The sequence below is a fragment of the Phoca vitulina genome, unplaced genomic scaffold (assembly GCF_004348235.1).
Source record: "Phoca vitulina isolate PV1807 unplaced genomic scaffold, GSC_HSeal_1.0 scaffold18, whole genome shotgun sequence".
Taxonomy (NCBI): Eukaryota; Metazoa; Chordata; class Mammalia; order Carnivora; family Phocidae; genus Phoca; species Phoca vitulina.
Genome location: NW_022589721.1, coordinates 17,870,409 through 17,884,887, shown reverse-complemented (window position 1 = coordinate 17,884,887; position 14,479 = coordinate 17,870,409). Strand labels below are relative to the sequence as shown.

At 42.1% G+C, this 14,479-nt stretch overlaps 1 non-coding gene across 1 annotated transcript; it reads left to right on the top strand.

The window, feature by feature from the left end:
- Nucleotides 1–14,067: 14,067 nt before the first annotated feature.
- Nucleotides 14,068–14,174, top strand: LOC116639634. Its single transcript, XR_004300884.1, has one exon. It is a non-coding gene; the product is annotated as a U6 spliceosomal RNA (small nuclear RNA).
- Nucleotides 14,175–14,479: the final 305 nt, after the last annotated feature.

The following is a 14,479-nucleotide window of genomic DNA, read 5'->3' as shown; positions in this document are numbered from 1 at the left end:
TACAGTTCAAATGGGTTAAGTGGATCACCCCGGTCACAACCAGTAGTGGTGGAGCTGGATTCCAATCCTGAGTCTGTCTAATGTGTAGTGAATAAGGGGACATAATTAACTCACGGTTGTGTGTATCGTGGGGGACTTGAGATAGATAAAAGAAAAAAAAATGACGATCCTCCATACAAGCAAAGCCATACTTGGTGACAGAGTGTGAAATGATGGGTCTAGAGAATCGTAGGTGGAGCTAAATGGCCCTTCTTAAGAAAAGTGAGGAAAAAAACTCCCTCTCTCCAACAAAATCTTTAATAAAATACCTATTTCTCATGAGTGCGTCATGGAATGTGGTTTTTTTTTTAGGGAGAGAGCAGAGTGCTGAGCTTCATCAATGGAACGGATGAGAAAAGAAGTTGCCATAGGGGACAGCTCCCTCTGGGTTATACTTGCAAATGCAAACAGAAATTATTGCCATTGTCCCAGGAGTCTGAGGTTTGCTTTAACCAACAGAGCACCCCTGCGTGATGGGAGCATGCAGGAGTGGCCGTTCATGAATAAACAGAGCAGCCACGTGCTGGGGAGAATGAAGCCATCAGCTCTCAGCTCCTCTCACACCCGCAACAGGGACAAGGCAGTCTGCACAGAAGATGCTATCACCTGAGGTCTGCCCCCAAGTGCCTTTGCAAAGCTGTCTTCTAAAAAACACTTGTAGCCTCCAAGACAGCCTTCCTTAAATTGATGAGGTATGATTATATCCTGATGTACAAATGAAAGCTTTAGAGAACCCAGGGATTTCTAAAAATGCTTTGCAAACTTCTTTTCAATGGGAATGTTACATTAAGTGGTAATCAAGGACACAAATAAACATCTGCTATGGCGGAGCTGCTGCGCTGGAAATGGGGGTTTCTGAGCGTACTTCCCTTGTAACCGAGAGGGAAGGAGTTCCCCGGGAGTCTCTGGATGGAAGCTCCTAGGACTTCCCAAAGCACAGCTCTTAAAAATGTACTACCTGCATTCTTAGTTTATTCCTCTCTAGGAGATTCACAGTGTAACACCTTAACAGCTTTGCCCTTCCTTTTAGCAGAAAATCATTTTAAAAGGAAAATTTAAAATTTGTTGAACTAGTGTTTCTGTGCTTTTATTTGTTTGAGCACTTAGTTTGGACTGCTGTAACAGAATGTCATAGACAGAAATGCATTTCTCACTGTTCTGGGGGCTGGGAAGTCCAAGATCAAGGGGTGGACAGATCCACTGTCTGGTGAGAGTCCTCTTCCTGGTTCATGAACAGCTGCCTTTTCACTGTGTCCTCACCTTGGTGGAAGGCTGGCCTCCTTTTGATGGCACGAATCTCATTCATGAGGACTCAACCCTCACGACCTAGTCACCTCCCAGAGGCCATCACATTAAGGATTAGGTTTCAACATATGAGTTTTGGGGCCGGGAGACACAGATATTCAGTCTATAGCGAGGACAGAGAAAATTGTCTGTTCTCTCCATGTGTTTATTAATAAGAACTGGTTTCTGAGATAGACCAGTTTGGGAAACCCTAGTCTAGATGATATGGAAGTGCATTGTTCAGTGGGGTAACCGCTAGGCACATGTGGCTATCAAGCACCGGAAAATAGGGTGAGTCTGAACCGAGATGTGCAGTGAGGATAAAATGCACACTTGGATTTGGAAGACTCAGTATGAAAAATAAAATTTTTCGTTAATAATTTTTATATTGATTACATGTTGAAATGATAATATTTTGATATGTTGGATTAAATAAAATATATTATTAAAGTTGCTTGCTCCTGTTTCTTTTTACTTTTTAAAATGTGGCTACTGGAAAATTTTAATCATGTATGTGGCTTGTATTCATGGCTCACACTGCATTTCTACTGGACAGCGCCCACAGAGTGAAGCTTGAACACCCCTCGCCTCCCCATGGCTGAGCCTCATTCTCTGCCTCAGCTGCCTCTCAGATCTCATTTCCCCGCACTGTCCCCCTTGCTACTTCTGTTGCAGCCACAGCGTTCCTCAAATATGCTGAGAATGACTTCCTAGGACCTTCACATTGTTCATCTCTGCCTTGCCCTCATTGCTGACGACGTCTTTTTGTGTATCGGCTCATATGTTACCTTATTAGAAATCTCCTTACTGTTTTATTGAAAATGGAGGTTTTGTTTTATTCAGGTATGGTGAAGTCAACAGATAAGGAGACAGTTGCTGTTGAGAAGATGTTTTGTTACTCACTGTTCCCAAGAGGATGGGGCACGCCATGCCGCAGAAGGCCTCATGGGAAGCAAGAAGGTCAGGTAAGAGGCAGAGGGAGTAAAAGAAATGAGAGCCAGAGGCTTTATTGTGGTTTCTTTGCAAAGGAGCAGGTGAAGCGAAGTAAACAGGTTTAGGATTGGCTACTTTGAATCCTTTCAGCAGGCTCAGGAGTGTAGGGGCTCTCCCTACTTGTCTGGTACCTGGGAGGAGTGGGAGTGGGGTGGGGTGTAGGCTCTGGATCTGTGAGTTTGCATATGAAAGGCATGCCCCTGGGCCAGTCCCTTATTATCTGCAAGAATTGGCTAGCTTTGGAAGGAGCAGTCTCTCCAGGGTCAGCCAGGTTCCACGTTGTCAAGCATTAGAAATACAGAAAATAAAAAGATATGATTGATATACCTACTACTCTTCATACACATTTATTTTCTTTTTTTAGCACTAATATCTACCTAGCATATTTTATATTTATTTATTTATTGCCTGTCTCCTCCTCTGAAGTATAAACCCCTTGAGAAAGGATGTAGTGCTTGTGTGTGTTTTTACTGATTTGCTCTCAGCACCTAGAAGAGTGCGTGACACACGACAGGAGCTCCATAAATATTTTTTGAAACAAAGGAGGAATGGATGAATGGATGACTCAGGTGGGGGACTTTTTCCTACTGGACTCAGATGCTACCTCAGAGTCCTCTTCCATGGGTACCCCAGGCAGCCATGACCAGTCAGGATTGGCATTCTAGATGAGTCCCGTTCACCATGGGGCTGCAGAGAAAGCCTTCTCCCCATTGTCTCTGCAGGGTGTACATCTCCGGAAAGGGACTCTTGAACACAAGGGCTGTGGTAGATTTTCTCTGAAGACAGCTGCCAGTAGGTCCTCTCTTGCCTCTCTGCACAGGTTTCTCTTGTCTGCATAGAAATGGAGTCTGTTTCTCCTCTCCTAGAACCTGGGCTGGCCTGTGATTTGCTTTAAGCAGTGGCATGTGGCAGAAGTGACACTGACCCAGCTCTGGGACCTGCCTTTAGGAGAGGTGGCCGCTTCTGCTTTCATTCACGCAGAACCAGCTGCCATGCTGTGAGGAAGTCCAAGCTATATCCTCTTGGACAGAGAGGACATGTGTAGAGATACTGGAGACTGAAATCGCACACACGAATGCCAATCACCTGAAAATCTACTGCAGCCCCACAGCCAATAGCCAGTGATAAGATTCAGACCCTGGAGAGAGGCCTCTGCCAGCTTCCAAACCACCCCAGACATCAGCCTGATGTGTGGGTGTTGCCAGAGGGACATGGCGTGGCGCAGAAGCACTGCCAGTTAAAGCCTAGATCCCAAGAAATAAATTGTGGTTGTTCTACCCCACTAAGTTTTGAAGTGGATTGTCATATGGCAAAAGATAACTGATAAACCCATCTTGTCCTATGTCCCCAACCTCTGCTGATGATCACCTTGCCCTTGGCCCAGGCGACTGGCCTGCATTGTCATGATGCTACCATGATAATGTGACTTTCTTCCTCTCCAAGGCAGTATCTTGGTCTGTTGTGGAGGCCAGAGATGAGGGTTTGTATCCATGGGGCCTCACCTCTGGCCCGGTGCACAGTTCTGGGAAAGGTGCTAACAGAGGTGGAGACTATCTGATGGGGTTTTGGAGTCAGGCCAACCTGAGGTCCAGTCACTGCTCTGCTGCTTCCCAGCTTCTGAGCCTCAATTTCCTCCTCTATAAACAAGGATGGTCACACTTCACTGGGCTTTTGTGAAGATGAGAGGTGACGTGTGTGTGTGTGAAGTGTCTGGCACAGAGATGAAAAACAACCAGTCCAAATAAAACTCACCCTCAACATTTCCCTGCATAAGGCTTTGTCTTACTTTTGGAAAGCTAGGCATTTCCAGCCAAGCACAAGTAGGAGAACTAAGACGGCATTCAGATTTGTGGGGACTTTGAACATTGGCCCCCCAGGAAGTTCTTTCAGAGGCCTTGTTGTAGCAACAAGCCAACAACAGCAGCCCATTCCCCAGAAGCCCTGCTCTCTGGGCCCTGCAGCAGGGCTCCTGCACAATAGGGGCCTGTCTGCTGATTGCCATGACAGTGACACATGGCTTTGAAAAGCATATCTCATTGCCTGTGGTGACTCCTTTCAAATGCTCTCCCAGGGAAGACTGTTTTATAAGAAGATAATGAAATCCAAATTTACTAGTTACTGTATTGGGTGGTTAGGGAAGGAAGCAAAAGTTCTCCAATTAATTGTTCCTCTTAGGCCATTTTATTGCCTCTAAGCATTGCCTTTCCCTCAATAAAACCAGTACTGCAAGGAAGTGGCTGTGTGGATGCTGACAAGCTAAAAGTGAGGGCTGGCTGGAATTCATGGTTAAGAAATAGGAGCTGTCAAGTTGGTTTTCCTGTTGGGAAGCTGATCCAGCCCAGGAGCCAAGGATGGGCTAGTGTAGACAGGTCTGACTTCACAAAACAGATATGGGGATTAGGAGGTGCCCAGAGTCTGTGGGTACAGGGATGAGGCCAAACTGTTATCCCTTTAGCTCTTGTAGGGGGAGGGAAGATATCCAGCAGATATGCATGGGAATGGCACACCAGACAGTGTCTGTTCCAATTGGCCAGGGTTCCATTCTCACTGGTCGATTGATGGGTCAATGCTGTGAGTCCAGCCTCTACTAAAGGGCACTGGTGGACAGAGGGCAGAACTGAATCAGATTCCTTCCACTTGGCTTTAGGGCAGCAAACTGGATGTATTGTTCAGGCACTCCCATCTAGCTGGTTTTCATAAAAGTTTCCTTGGAGGGAAGCAGCAAAAGTGGTTAGAGGAATGAACATTTTGACTGGGAACAATCATAAGAGTATTTTATTTGGTATATCTGTGATATCCAAGTTCAAATAAGGAAAAAAAACATTTAATGATGGTAGCAGAGGCTGTTCTCCCAATATCTAGTTTATCCTTTTCTTCTTGTGAAGAACCTATAAATTTTATCTTGGCTCATGACTACTTCAGAATAAAGACTCCCTTGCTGCTGGGTGGGATCACCCAGGGTGCCAGCAAGAAATGATGACACATTCATGTTGGGTAACTGACCAGATTAATAAAGTGACTATTTACAAAGTTGTGTGTAGGAGTTTTGGAAACCCAGAGGATTATATGCAGAGAAGTGGTGCTACTCCTAGGTTACCAAATCTGGAGAGAGTCACCATGTGGAGAGGGATGATTGACAGGAGCCATGACCTTTGGGAGAGGCAGTGGCTATCATGGGGGAGGAGTGATGGTGGGAGTGGTCTGTCCTGGCAGGTGGAGTGTGTTATCATTGACATTGTTTAGAATTGTGCATAGTCATAATAAAAAGTTGACTTTTATTTGGTTTTATTATCACTTTTATAATCTCTACAGACAATGTACCCTTTACTGTTTGCAACCTGAAGTAGACCACTCTCACTCATGCATTAGATGGAGGGATAGAACCAACCCCTAGCCACTCGGAAGGGAGCAGGCTGGGGAAATAGATCCCCTAACCTCACTCTCTTCCATCTTCTCATCTCCTGAGTGTATCTCTTATTGGCTACATCAGCAGAAGCCAGAGGCAAGGGAGCCCATTAATGTCATCCATTCAGGTGAACTCCCCAAGGCACAGAACAGGGTAGAAAAGAATGGGGAGTAGTTGGGGTGGAGGAACAAACAGAAAATATCCAGAAGCTTTGAGTGGTTTTGCAACTCTGTGAAGTATCCTTAAAGGAAGGAGGTATGCCTACTCTTCTCATCTCCATTTTCCTACTGTGAATTCAGACGTGATGGCTGGAACTGGAACAGAAATCTTGGAGCATAAGGTAAAAAGTACATGTTGCAGATAGCAGAGCAATCAGAAGGAGCTTAGGAGGGCCTACAAATTATGGAGGCTCCACGCTTGCCTTCATTCACACGAAAAGGAGATACATTTCCATTTTGTTTATTCCACTGTTATTTATTTATTTTTGGCCAAAATCTAATTCTACCCATTGTGATGAATCCTTCTAGTTATTTAAAGACTTCTAAATGCTACGTGTGGATAAAACAGTATGAAGCCACTGCTGGCCCCTGATTTTGGCCTCTATGTTAATGTTTGTAGAACAGAATGGTCTCATCTGTATTTTCTCATAAGGAGAGATAAAGGATTTGAAGACGCTAACCTTTGGATTAGGAAGCCAGAGTCTTACCTGTGTGGGACTGTGGGTTCTAGCATAAGGAAGACCCTTCATGGGCCCAGCACTCCCATTCTTTTTCTTAGGAATTTCAGGACATATTTGATGTTTTATAGAACTGCCAGCTTCTTTGAATAGGGGAAATAGATAAGAGGAATATGCCTGCATAGTGGGAATGCAGCTAGTTTGGGGTAATATATCATTTAATATTCTTTTGGCTACAAGTAACAGAATAATCAAATAAAAGTGATTAGTGTAGACAGGTTTATTTTCTCATGTAATGAGAAATTTGGAAAAATGGGTTTGAGGGTGGCTGATTCAGAAGCTCACTGATGTCAAGGCTCTGGGTCAGCTTCTTTCCAATTCCTTTGACTTCTCCTCTTGGTAAAAAGATGACTGACTAAACTCCAAACACCACATCTTCAAATAACAACATTAAAGTCAGGAAAGAAGGAAGGAAAAGAACATTTTCTCTTTTGTTTCTTTCTCTTAAGAAGGAACATCTCTCCTAAATTACTGCTTCCCTTATCCCTCTGCAGATTTCCTCTCAATTGCCATAGTCTAGATCTTGTCACATGGCTGCCACCTTAAACAGTCACTGGAAGAGAGGAAAGGGATTACAATGGCTGTACTAGGCCAATCGTGATCCATCTATGGGCCTGGAACCATCTTCCTTGAGTACAGCCAGTGCCTCATACCAGCACCAAACTGGGGTCCTGTTAACAGGGGAGAAGGGGAGAATGGCTAGCATGTGCAATCACAGATGGAAGGAAGTAGAGAGGCTATTTACAAAAGAAAGAAAAGGAAGCCAACAAATGACTGAATTGCTAAAAAGTTAAGTGGCATTTTAGGTGGACGTTAACTGAACAAAAGTTTAGAGCCTGGGCCATGATTAGGGGACAGAAGGTTGATCTCCATGACTGAAAGGAACTGTTGGATGGGGACTTAGAAGAGAGGGGAATTATAAGTAGAAAAAGGAAGAGGTCAGTATTGATTCTCTGCTTCTATATCTTGGACCTGGCAAGCTGAACCGCTATTTTACGCAAATTAGCCTGTTAATGTTTGTATTTCTCAAGGCTCTGGTAGGAAAATGATGGCTCATTCCAATTGGACAACTGAGGACAATTTAATGCAGAGACTTTATATAAAGATGTAAACAGGGTGTAAGGAACCAACAAGGCATACTGCAGGATCTTAGGGCTACCAAGGGTATGGCGCCATTACCATCCCCAGGACTGAAGAGGCAAGGGGGAAGAATGATTACTGTAACCTCTAGAGAGTTGTAAGGAAAGAGCTGCCTGATAGGAATTGTGGCTTTTGGGAAGGGAATATAGCTAACTCATAGCAGCCTGACAGAGGGGTGTCAGGAGGCTAAATAGCCCAACCTCATTCTCTTCTGTCTCTGATATGATCCCCCCACTCTTAACTTTGATTGAACAAAACTGGAAACTGAGGGCAAGGGAACATGTTGATACAGTTCATGTAAACAGGGTGTAACAAAACAGGGTGTAACAAAACTGTTGATACAGTTTTACAGAGGATTTTTGGGGGCAAAGTGAAAGGGTTAAGAGTGGATCTTGAGTGGATCCCATTTTCCAATGGGAAATATAGGAGGTATTCTAATAATTATAGTAGACACATCAATTTTGAGCAATATATCTCTTTTGGTATGGATAAAAAAATGATATGGATAGTAACAGTGGATAGTAATAATAGTAGTACATTTTTACTATAAATTTTGCTAGATGAAGCTTGAGGCTTAGAGAGCTTAAATTACTTATCCAAATTAATGCATCCTGCGATTCACACACAAATCTGTCTATGAGGGCTTGCTCCATTTCCATCAGAGGCTGGAGGATGACCATGGCATGGCTTTCCTGGCATTATGAATCGTATCAGTTGCCTTTAGCTATTAAGGATGTGGGAAGAACAAGTGATCATAAGGAACTTCTTCCCTGTTGTTAATTCTTACTTTGGGGAATATGCTTAGGACTCTGGAACCTGGAAGGAAGCTCACCCTTCCCTCTGGGTCCTCTTGTCCTGACAGCAGGCTTCTGTCATTGTGTATCTCATATTATGAGACTATCTTTTGATTGTTAGCACCAATAGCCATTCTGGTGACCTCTTCAGAGGGAAGCTTTCATCTTCAAGCATTAAGTCTGACTATAGGGTCTGGTCTGGTCAAGCATAAAGCACTGTCATGCTTACTGCTCCCCCACCCTCCTTCCAAATCTGATAGTCTTACCACATTTTCCAGAGCAGTGATTTCAGGATAGAGGGAATCACTGGGCTGCCAAGCAGGAAGGAATCTGGGCTCCAGGACAGGAGACTCATGGTGGCTCATGGTGGTGGCTTCATGAATCTGAGAACCTGTTTATGGTTCTGTCCCTCATTGCTCCTTATAAATAAGATATATTTTTATGTGATGTGCATACTGGTATTTTGAGAGGATCCCTCAGCTTCATCTCAAATCTGGTGCCTGACATCCTATAGTCCATGATACATTCCTTTAAAGCGGTTTGATGTATTACAGTTATAACACTAGCTACGTTTTCCCCCCTATTGTATACATCATCTCATTTAATACCTACAACAAGTGGTACTGAGGCTTCTAGGGGTTCAAAGTCACACAGTAGATAGTTGGTAGAGCTGGAGTTTTAAATTGGCTTGAATTGAAATCCAGCTCTCTGCTACATTTTATTTACTTCATATTATTGAAGTAAAATAGGCATGGACTTGATACCCAATTCATACATATGCAAGCTGTGGGATCTCCAGAAAATTATTATTTCTAAGTCTCAATTTCTCTATTTCAAAATTGGAAGCTGGGTAAAGAGGAGACAACATAGAGTAGACAGGCTGGCTAAACTTGGTCTTTTTTAGAATGTTTCTAAAAGTAGTCCTGGAAGGTGAGAACGATTTCAGAGTCTTTCCTTGGTGGATAGCACCATGATCAGATTCTCTCATGATGGGGCAAGGGGATGGGTAGAATACTGACATTGAGGAAGAAGTCCTGGACTTAAAATAGTAAGAGTGGATTTTGTTCACCACTTGTTAACTGAGTGAGCTTGTGCAAGACTCTTAACCACTCTGATGCATGCTAAGACTGTTTCTTTATCTGTAACATATACATCTATTCCATAAACCTACACAATATTGTTGAGAGTTTCAACTGATTAAATGATAAAATGTCATGTTATAAATTATTATATGCTAGATCATGTCATTTGTTATGTCATCATCATTGTTTTTTCCATGAAGAAACTGAATCTTTATAGGCAGAACTAATTTGTGACTAGGGAAGTGTGTTTCTTTTTTCTTTACTGGTGGTTACATTCCCACTGAGTTATATAGAGGTGTTTGACTTTGATACATTACTATTTTTTAAAAAGATTTATTTGTTTTAGAGAGAGAGTGGGGGGGGGTAGAGGAAGAGGGAGAGAGAATCTTCAAGCCAACTCCCACTGAGCAGGGAGCCCAATCCCCAGGACCCTGAGATCATGACCTGAGCTGAAATCAAGAGTTGGCAGCTTAACCGACTGAGCCACTCAGGTGCCCTGATACATTACTATTTGACCACCTTGTTTGCCTTTTAAAATTTCTAAGATAGGATTCAGTGAAGAAATAGCTATCAAAGAACATTTAAATGAGAATATAGTTTATAAAAATAATTTTTATAAATTTGTGTGAAACATAAGCCAATAAAAGGTATTGATAAATACATGGTAGATTGCTTTAATCCGTTACATATGGCACATAGAGGCAAGTATATCTGCAATCAACTGACTTAATTCTTCCCTGAGCTTGGATGCCAGCATGGTGATTTTCCCCTTTTCAGGATAACTGTTTCAGCCTCATTAGTGTGGTTGATAGTGAAAGAGTGTTGGAGGAGTAGGAGAACCATAGGGAAGATGATACAAGCCATGGAAACCCACAGTGAAGGAGGGTCTTAGGGTAGTCATTTCTTTATCCTAATCTGAGCATCACTGAAGCTCGATTTCATAGATAAGGAAATGAGGCAAATACATAATCTGAGCTCTATTATGTTGCTTAGAACCAGAAGCACCAAGAGCTCATCTGTGCATTTTTCACTAGGCAAATGAGACTCCTGGACATTCTAGAGGAAGTCAGCTGTGCCTATGCCATATAAATATAGCCAAACAAACAAACAAAACCAACGATGAATTTGTAAGAGAGTAATTATAGGTCTTTGAGGTGACTTTACAAACTATAACTTTCATTGCTTGGCCCAAATGTATCTTTTGGTGCCTCTATTAGATAGAACACAGGCCTGAGATTGGTGAATCATTTCTCCTCTTTTTATATTTCAGTAACACAAGAAATGTACTTTCAAATGAGCTACTATCAGAAACCAAAAAGCCACTTCTCAAGGTAGGATCTGTGCAGTATTAAAATTATCTTGTGTTTTTGTCCTTAGAATTACTATGCTTGGTTGTAAGTATGGGACAGACCAGAATAAGACCATTAGGCATCCCTGCAGATTTGGGAAGTATTTGCAAAATAACCTTTAAGATATGTTGTGTCATTGCTGAGTCGTATGGTAGCTCTATTTTCAACTTTTTGAGGAAACTCCATACTGTTTTGAATCACAGATCTGTACCTCTGAAACAAATAATACATTATATGTTAAAAAAAAAAAGAAGAAGATAGCAGGAGGGGAAGAATAAAGGGGGGGACATCAGAGGGGGAGACGAACCATGAGAGACGATGGACTCTGAAAAACAAACTGAGGGTTCTAGAGGGAAGGGGGGTGCGGGGATCGGTCAGCCTGGTGATGGGTATTAAAGGGGGCACGTTCTGCATGGAGCACTGGGTGTTATACACAAACAATGAATCATGGAACACTACATCAAAAACTAATGATGTAATGTCTGGTGATTAACATAACATAATAAAAAAAAGATATGTTGTGTCTTTAATGGATTTATATCTTGAAGGAAGAGTAGGTAGTCTATCTGATTTGCTTTATTCTCATCCATGGTTTTGATGATCAGACTAAGAAGAAACAGAGGGAAAACCTAATTAGAGGCTTTTGGGGTTTGCTAATCCAGGCTGGAAAGTACCCAAACCTACCCCAATTCTTTAATTTAAATTGCATGTTCTCTTTTTGTTACAAAATTTGATATAAAGCTTTCCCAAGTAAGGGAGGAGCCCAGATGAAGTTTAAATTAAGTTCATGTAAGTTTTAACCCTCCACTGATGTACCTGTCAGATCCCACAGATGAGATTTCAGGTTTGTTCCAAGTTCAAAGCGGGGGCTAGAGATAAATCCTGTCCACTTCACACCTATGAAAATAGGGAGTAGTGGCTGGTTGATGATTGCTTTTTATTAAAAAAAATTTTTTTTGGAACAGACTGAATGCAAGTTGATCTTAGCCAAATCGAAGCTGTGTTTTTTTTGAAAGGTGTAACAGAATTCCAAAACACATGGAGAATTTTTGAAACAATGGGATTCTATAAGAAATTGTTTGGTAGATTGGTTCACTCTCTCATTCATTTGTTAATTCATGGCACTGTGATGAAGTTGTTAAAAGTATAAACTTTGTAATCATCCATCCAAATCTGAGACCCCAACTTTGCTAAATATGGGGCCTTATTTAGAATGAGCAAAGCTCTTTGAGCCTATTTTCTGAGTGGTAAAATGGTGATAATTATAGTGATACCTACTTCATAGTTTGTTTAGCAGATGGAGTGAGTTCCAAGCATAAAGTTAGTGCTCAATAAACACATAACTTAAAAAGTCCACCCATCCATCCATTCATCCATCCATCCTTGTATCTGTCAACTGTCCTGACCCTGATCTAGGTACTAGGGATATGGTGCTCCATGTTCAGGTCTTTCAGTCTGGTTGTATATAGACAGTTATAATACAGCATGGTTAGTGGTATGATGAACATTAAGAAGAAAGAAAGCTCTTCTAATTCACCTGGGGAGGATAGTGGCGACCTCCTTTCTCCTCCTGGGTTAAGAGAGACCTGTAAGCTGTGTTCATAGGAGTACATAGGATTAAAGATGGAGACTTATTTTGGCTTAATACAAGGGAGGTCTTTCTGGTAGAGATGCTGGAAGATAGAATAGGAGGCCATGGGAAGCAATGGATGTTGTCACTAGAAGAGGAATCTGGCAAAAGCTGGGAGATCAATCTGCAGAAATGTTTAAGAGGGGTCTCAAGCCCTTGGATAAGAGATTGAGTAGATGACTTTTAAAATACTTTACAATTCTGAGAATCAATGATATTTAAGGGATTTGGAAGGGCTTAGATGAGCTTCTCTGAGATGGCTAAATCAGAATGAAGCCTGGCCAGGCTGGGCAATGTAGCCACCTTGGTAAGCAAGAATGACCACGATGATGACATGTTCATGCTGTGATATAACTAGTTTTAATTTATTTTTATTTTGAAAAATATATATAAGATCCATGGATGCATTTTCAGTATAGGAAAATTAAAATACTATAAAAGCATAAAGAGTAAAAATAAAGTCTTCTTTCTACTCTCCTCCTTGCCCCTCTTTCTGCCCCACCCTCCATTTGCTCCCCTACTTTATTTATTTATTTATTTATTAATTAAAGATTTTATTTATTTATTTGACAGAGAGAGACACAGTGAGAGAGGGAACATCAGCAGGGGGAGTGGAAGAGGGAGAAGCAGGCTTCCCGCCGAGCAGGAAGCCTGATGCGGGGCTCGATCCCAGGACCCTGGGATCATGACCTGAGCCGAAGGCAGACGCTTAACGACTGAGCCACCCAGGCGCCCTGCTCCCCTACTTTAATTCCGTCCACAGAGACAGTGACTCCACCTTTCATTCCCCATCCTTCCATACTTCTTTTCATGAATTTCTGTGCCTATATGTGTTCATGTACACATATTTAGTTTTTCAAAAATCATGAATGGGATCATACTCTAAATACTATTTATTAGTTTTTTTCATTTAGCACTAATTGTGGAAATACATATAAATGTACGTTGGGGGGTGCCTGGGTGGCTCAGTCGTTACACGTCTGCCTTCAGCTCAGGTCATGATCCCAGGGTCCCGGGATCGAGCCCTGTGACGGGCTCTCTGCTCTGCAGGAAGCCTGCTTCTCCCTCTCCCTCTCCCACTCCCCACCCCACCCCCGCTTGTGTTCCCTCTCCCGCTGTCTCTCTTTCTCTCTGTCAAATAAATAAATAAATGAAATCTTAAAAAAAAAAAAATGAACAAATGCTCATTTTAAAAGCCGCTGTCTTTTCAGGGCTACATTGTGTTCTATAACGTAGCTGTAACATGATGGTAAAATGACTTATATGCATTTCCATTGTATTCATCTTGGTGCTATTGTAAACAGTGCTGCAGTGGACATCCTTGTGGATACATTTATGTGCCCAAGTGCAAGTCTTTTGGTGGGATAGATTTTACAGATTCTCTGAAGTTGAGTTACTCAACTAACAGGATGCACCTTGTAAATTCTGATGAATAACATCTAGCCCTCTTCCAGAATATTGAACCAGTTTATATTTTCACCAGCAATGAAAGAAAGTGACCATTTCATCACAATATTGGTGAAATAATATTGAAGAAAACCAGAATATGTCACTCCAAAATATACTTCTTTGACATAAAAATTAGTTTGAGCTGAGGGCAATTAAGAAGGAGCAGTGCTTGCTTTGGCAGCATATGAACTAAAATTGGAACAATACGGAGAAGATCAGCATGGCCCTGGCGCAAGGATGACATGCAAATGCGTGAAGCATTAAAAAAAAAAAAAAAAAAAAGGAAGGAGCAGAGCTCCCCTTTGTCTGTCTAGAGGCAGGATATAAACTCTCCTTTTACAGGAGACAGAGTTCTATCAGTCCAAAGACGGCACCAGAGGAATCTGCAAACAAACCTTACTCCATTAGTTTCCTCCACATATTTACCCTCTCACCATTCTCCACCTGCAGCAGCCTAAAACTTGGGCCTGCCATTTCTCTACATATTATTGTCTTTAGTTGAAGATGCTACAGAAGCTGGAATCCTGGGCTGCCCCTTTGCGTTCCTCTAGGTTTCCCCCATGAGATGTGCACTGCA